The 6,408-nt window shown below is 43.0% G+C and overlaps 1 pseudogene; it reads right to left on the bottom strand.

Annotated features, from left to right (window-relative positions):
• Positions 1 to 1,608: 1,608 nt before the first annotated feature.
• On the bottom strand, positions 1,609 to 2,459 carry LOC110541130 (vomeronasal type-1 receptor 4-like; annotated as a pseudogene).
• Between the last annotated feature and the right edge of the window lie 3,949 nt (positions 2,460 to 6,408).

Genomic DNA, 6,408 nt, shown 5'->3' with positions numbered 1-6,408 from the left:
AAGAGTAGCATAGCAACAGGAGGAACTATTAGGCAGTTTTATCTATTTAGGATATCTTAAATTACCTTAGACCTTGCAACCTTTATAATTTGTATTTACCAACCTTAAAACATTTTTTAGACATTTAAACATTTATAACTCGCATTTGCCAACCTAACGACACTTTCGTAGACTCTCAACTATGCATAACTTATGTTTGCCAATCTTAAGGCATTTTCTTAGACTCTCAAGTATGTATAACTGGTGTTTATCAATCTTAAGATGCTTTTTCAGACTCTCAAATACTGTTTTTTGAGGGGGACCTTTGTATCTATTTAATACCTGCTGCCTTGCATGGCTGGCAACTCTCTACTGACAACCCTCTACCCTAAGTTTTCCAGGTCAGAGGCTTCCCCTCCTCCTCTTGACCATGTAATCTGACCATTTTGTTGCTATTACTTCTTCTCTCTCTCTTAAACCCTTGCGTGACAACCAAGAACTGCTTCCAATGAACCTAAATTTATATACTTTAACTTACCTTACATGAGAAGCAGTCCAAGTTCACCATTTTATTAAAAAAAAAAAAAAAAAAAAAAAAAAAAAAGGAGGAACGTTAGGATTTTGGAACCAAACCTCCTTCTGGGTTGCCTACTAACCTATGATGTTATCATGTGTCACCAGCCAGGTGGCTACATCTGGAAGGCGTGCTTACCTTGTCCCTTAAAGGGACAACCCGACAGGTGGTCTCTCTCTTGGTCCTTTCTCTCTTGGTCTCTCTTGCTCCTCTCTCTCTCTCTTGGTCTTTTCTCTCTTGGTCTCTCTTGCTCTGGGCCTCTTCTTTCTTGGCCTCTTGGCTTTCTCCAGCTTCTCCATCAGGGGGCCCCCTCTCTCTCTTTCCCCTCTCTCCCTCTCTTTCCCTAGTATGACATGCTCTCCCTTCTCACCTTCTTCATATTCATCTAATAAACCTCTCCATATAAGAAAAAAAAAAAAAAAAAGAAGGCTCTTGAGGGGACAGGAGTTCCACAAGGAGACTAACAAAGCCTAAAAACTTGGTCCCAGAGGGCCCTGCAGAGACTAATACTCCAACCAAGGGCCATGCATGGAGAGGACCTAGACCCACTGCTCAGAAGTAGCCCATGGACTTCTCAGTCTCCATGTGGGTTCTCTGCTAAAGGGTGCAGGAGCATGCACTGGCAGGAACTCAGTTGCCCGCACTTTTATCACTGCCCTGATCTGGTGGCCACAGAGAAAGAGGATTCAGACAGTTCTGATGAGACCTGATAGTTTGGGGTCATATAGTTGAAGAGAAGGATATCCCATATGAGTAGACCAGGGGAGGGATATAGTGTGTGGAAGGGAGAGGGAAAGTATGACTGGGAGGAGATGAGAGAGGAAGCTACAGCAAGGATACAAAGTGAATAAATAGTAAATACTAATAATAAAGAAAAATATTTCTATAGGAAAGACAAAATACTACATGCTTAACTTCCTGTATTGATCTTTTTACGGTAAGGAGTTCGTAAAAGACTGGTATCACAAAAAACATATCATTTCAACAAAATAAGAGTAAATACTTTTTATTTCTGATCCAAACCTATAAGACTGGACAAAAATAAGCAAGGATTCCTAAGAACAAAGTGTCCAAAAGATGGAACACAAAGAAATGGCAGGATAGATGTTCACCAAACACATATATTGATTACGAAAAAGAGCAATGCAGCCTTGTAAGAGGGAGGAGAGGGTGTAAAAATACAGAAAGGAAGAGAGTAGGAGCAGGATGTTCTGGGGGACCCTGGAGTCAGGGGAGGTTCTGCTGGAACCATGAGTGCTGAGGATGTGTTGAACCCTCTGCTTGTGTCTGTACAGAAAGATAATCATAAACATGCTGGACCAGGCAATGAGCCCAGAAAGAAAGACTTCAGGGCACATCACCAATACTGCATAGAGAAACTCACTGATTTCATTATGGACAACAATAGTGCAGTATCCAAAATCTCATATTCTTGTCACATTTTTACTATTCCCACTGATAAATGTATCCATTGAGGAAAAGAAACTCATCAACATAGAGAAGCCCCAGAGGACAGAAATGGAGGAGCCAATGTACTTGGCAGCTCTATGTTTATAATCCTTCCAACAAGATTCACTGGGACTGATTGTCATGACCTGGAAGACATTCAAAAGGCAGGTGGAGCCAATGGACACACTCCTGCCAAATTTTTGAATCTGGAATCTGCATGCAAAATCATTCAAGAACTGTTTCAACCCAAATGCTGAAATCGTGATGGGCACTCCAAAGAAAAGAATGACCAAGGCATTGGCTGCCATTATGTTCATGAGAATCAAATCTGTGGGCTTTAATGTGCCCTGTTTGCAGTAAAGGATGAAGTCATAGAATATAAGAGAGAAATTTCCCAGGATTCCAATTGTAGTTTGTAAAAGAAAATGATTCTGAGGGCCAGATTCCACAAGTCCATTCTTTGAACCTACACAGTTTCCTTGAGGTTATGGATTTGGAAATTTCTCAGATCAAAATGAATAGAAAGAAATTCTGTAGTTTGTGAGTAAAGAGGACACTTTGAATCCATGAGGCTACTGACAGGGTGAAACAGAGTCCTTTACACTCAGTTGTTAAAAGCCAGCCTACACCTCCTGAAAATGTCATCACACAAATTTTGAAAAGTAGTCATTTCTATGTATGTTATTGTGATATTGATAAACCCCTCTGTATGCATATATTGATGGAAGGATTGCCACCAACTTTCATAGAAAATGCAAAATTCAGGACAGTGTAATGTTGCCTGTTGAAAAGTGAAAAAGTGACATCACATTCAAATAGAATTCCAGAACATACTGATATTTGCTACAGATAAAATGAGAGAGGATAATATTAAAAATGATTATGAAATGATTTATGAAAATTTTAATTATATTGACTGTTAAGGTATATCTTACCTATAATTAAGACATAACAGGAGGGGAGGGGCAAGATGGCGGCGCCGGGAGGACTCTCATTCTGAGCAGCAGCAGCAGGATCAGCACAGTGACCAGTAATCAGAACTCGCGGCCATAAAACACAGTCATTGTGTTTCCCAGGTGAGAGGATACCCCACGGTGGGGGATTCAATCAGCTTTTAACTCACCCGGCTAAACCGCGGTTGCTTTTTGTTTTACTGTAGTGGGGTTATTTATTTCCTGTGTTTTCTTGAATGTAGCTAGCTTTCTTGGGTTGTATTTTCCCTTCTAGTGTCTTCTGTAATGCTAGATTTGTTTGTAGGTATTGTTGAAATTTGTTTTTGTCATTGAATATCTTGTTTTCTCCAGCTATGAGGACTGAGAGTTTTGCAGGGTATAGTAGCCTGGGCTGACATCTGTGTTCTCTTAGGGTCTGCATGATATCCGTCCAGGCCCTTCTGGCTTTCAGAGTTTCTGTTGAAAAGTCAGGTGTGATTCTAATGGGTTTGCCATTATATGTTACTTGGCCTTTTTCTCTTGCAGCTTTTAGTATTTTTTCTTTGTTCTGTATACTTACTGTTTTGATTATTATGTGGCGGGAGGATTTTCTTTTCTGGTCTAATTTATTGGGTGTTCTATAGGCCTCTTGTATTCTTATTGGCCTCTCCTTTAAGTTGGGGAAATTTTCTTCAATGATTTTGTTGAAAATATTTTCTGGGCCTTGGTGCAGGGAATCTTCTTTTTCCTCTATACCTATTATTCTTAGGTTTTGTGTTTTCATATTGTCTTGGATTTCTTGGACAGTCTGTGTCAGAAATTTTTTGGACTTAACATTTTCTTTGACAGATACATCGATTTCTTCCATTGTATCTTCCACACCTGAGATTCTTTCTTCCATTTCTTGTAGCCTATTGGTTATGCTAACCTCTGTAGTTCCTGCTTTCTTCCCTAAGTTCTTTCTTTCCACAATTTCTTCCATTTGTGTTTTTTTTTTTTATTTTTCCAATTCTATCTTCAGGTCTTGAGCTATTTTGTTGGTTTCCTTCCCCTGTCTGACTGTATTTTCATGTTTTTCCATCAATTCCTTCAGCTATTTGTTTGAACAATCCACCGTTTCTTTTATTTCATTCAGTGATTTAAGCATTTCCTCTCTAAAGGCCACAAACTGTTTGGCTGCAGCTTCCTCAACTTCTTTTTGTATTTTATTTGTTTCCTCTGTTATCTTCTTCATGAGCATAGATGTTAGGTCATCTCCTTGAATTTCAATTATGCTGGGGTGTCTAGGGCTATTTGCCCCTGGATAACTGGGTTCTGGAGATGCCATATTGCTCTGGCTTTTGTTGGTTGAACTTTTACGCTGTCCTCTACCCATTGGGCTATCTTAGTTGTTTGAAGTTAGTTTCTGGTTGTTCCTGGACTCTTGTAGTGGAGAGAACCCCCTTGGCAGGAAGATGGTTTTCCTGAAGGAAGCCTTCTCAGCTTTTTGGGTATAGTCACTGGATGGCCGGTGTTTTTCAGGAGTTGCTAAAGCTCACCTCAGGTATAGAGACCTGGGTGGTAACTGTGATCCTGATTAGTCAAGAGGGCTCTCCTCTCACCGGGAGAAGTCCTGGAGACAGCTGCCCTCCTTCTGGGTTTCTTGCTGTAAATTTAGTGATCAGCTGCTGTAACCTGTGTGTCCCGTCCCCTGGTTTGGTCGGTTTTGTTAGGGATAACTGGTTGCCCCTTGGAGCAGTATCTGGGGGTTGATCTCAGGGTTCCTGGTCTTTTGTAGGTCTGAGGTTGGGGCTCTGTGCCCCAGAACCCAAGAGGTAATCTGTGGCGGGTGAGTACTGCTCTCCTGGTAACAGCAGGCTATCTGGGGCACAGGAGTTCCCTGTGTTGGGTCAGTCTGTGGGACCTTTTCCGGGGATATACTGGGTTGCCTAAGTCTGTCCCCTTTGCTTCGTTCCTTGTTCCTTGTGAGGGTTTCTCCAGACAGTGACTCTAAGACTCTGGTGTCTTGGGGCACACAGTTCTGTCTGTAAGTAGTAGTTGGTACAAAGCAGGCCTCTGGGCTGGCGGAACGTGCTCCCGCCTGCTAGTCTGCGGGAGCTGGGTTTCCAATAACTCTGTGCTCCCTGCTTGGGCCTGGATCTGTGATGGCTGGGCGTACTCACCTGTTTGCGATCTGCGGTCTGCTAGACTTTCCCCATGCAAAGCCTAGGTGACCCCAGCAGCACGGTTTCTTCCTTCCCTGTGGGGCCCTCTCCGGACAGAGCTTCCCAGTCTCTTTTGCACTGGGGCTCGCAGCTCCTCTGTACCGCTGAGGTGGGTGTGCCACAGCTCTCCGCGCGGCGGGAGCTCAGTTGTGATGGCAGTGGGTATCCGCAGTCCGGGAGACCTTCCAGGGAAAGACTGGGCGACCTGTGATCAGACTGGCAACTTTGCTTCCCCGTGGGGTTTTCTTGCAGCTGGGACTCCCAGTCTCAGGCACCCTTGTGCCCACAGATCAGCCTGGGAAAGTGATCAGGACACGCAGGCTTGCAGTTCCAGCCCGGAGACCCAAAGCCCATGTTACCCGGGATTTCTTCTGGGTTCTGTTTGGGCAGCCGAGAGTGGGCCCGACTGATTCCCATGCCGTGGGAGCCTCCCCTCACTTGGGAAAGAGGATCGCTGTAGTTTTAGGGCCCAGAGTTCAGTCTCCTGGTCGCTGCAGGGAGAGTGCTGTCCTGCTTCTCAGACACAGTGTTCTCCCGGCGCCGCCATCTTGGCTCCCCCTAAAACGTATTCTTAGGTAAACCAATATTTATGTAAGTGTGTATGTACTGAATGAACAGAGGTAAAAGTTCTGGCTTGAAATCTCTCTTGGACTTGGGAAGTAACATAAAGGGAAATTACAGTAGGAGTATCAGCAATGGCAGCCAGGACCAAATGTGCCTTCAGTTATCTCTCCTGGTTCAATCATGCTCTACTGTTAAGAGCAAACTGATGCAATGCCTTCCCTCTCTATTTTTTATTGCTTGTGATTGAAAAGAAAGCTTTGTTCTTAGACATTCTGGTGGGTGTAAGATGAAATCTCAGGGACGTTTTGATTTGCATTTCCCTGATGACTGAGGATTTTGGGCTTTTCTTTAAGTGTTTCTCTGTCATTTGATATTCCTCTATTAAGAATTCTCTGCTTAGTTCTGTATTCCATTTTTAATTGGATTACTTGATTTGTTGCTTTTTATCTTCTTGAGTTCTTTATATTTTCTGGATGTTAGCCTTTTGTCAGATATAGGGTTGGTGAAGATCCTTTCCCAGTCTGTAAGCTGTCGTTTTGTTTTTTTTTTAATTTTTTTAAATTATTTTTAAATATTTGTTACATTTTATTAACCTTGTATCCCAGCTGTATCCCCCTCTTCATTCCCTCCCAACCCCACCCTCTCTCCCTCATCTCCTCCCTGCCCCTTTCCAAATCCACTGATAGAGAAGGTCCTCCTCCCCTTT

The sequence above is a fragment of the Meriones unguiculatus genome, chromosome 1, assembly GCF_030254825.1.
Source record: "Meriones unguiculatus strain TT.TT164.6M chromosome 1, Bangor_MerUng_6.1, whole genome shotgun sequence".
NCBI classification, from domain to species: Eukaryota; Metazoa; Chordata; class Mammalia; order Rodentia; family Muridae; genus Meriones; species Meriones unguiculatus.
The sequence above is the reverse complement of the archived record's forward strand: the minus strand, read 5'-3'. Positions and strand labels throughout refer to the sequence as shown.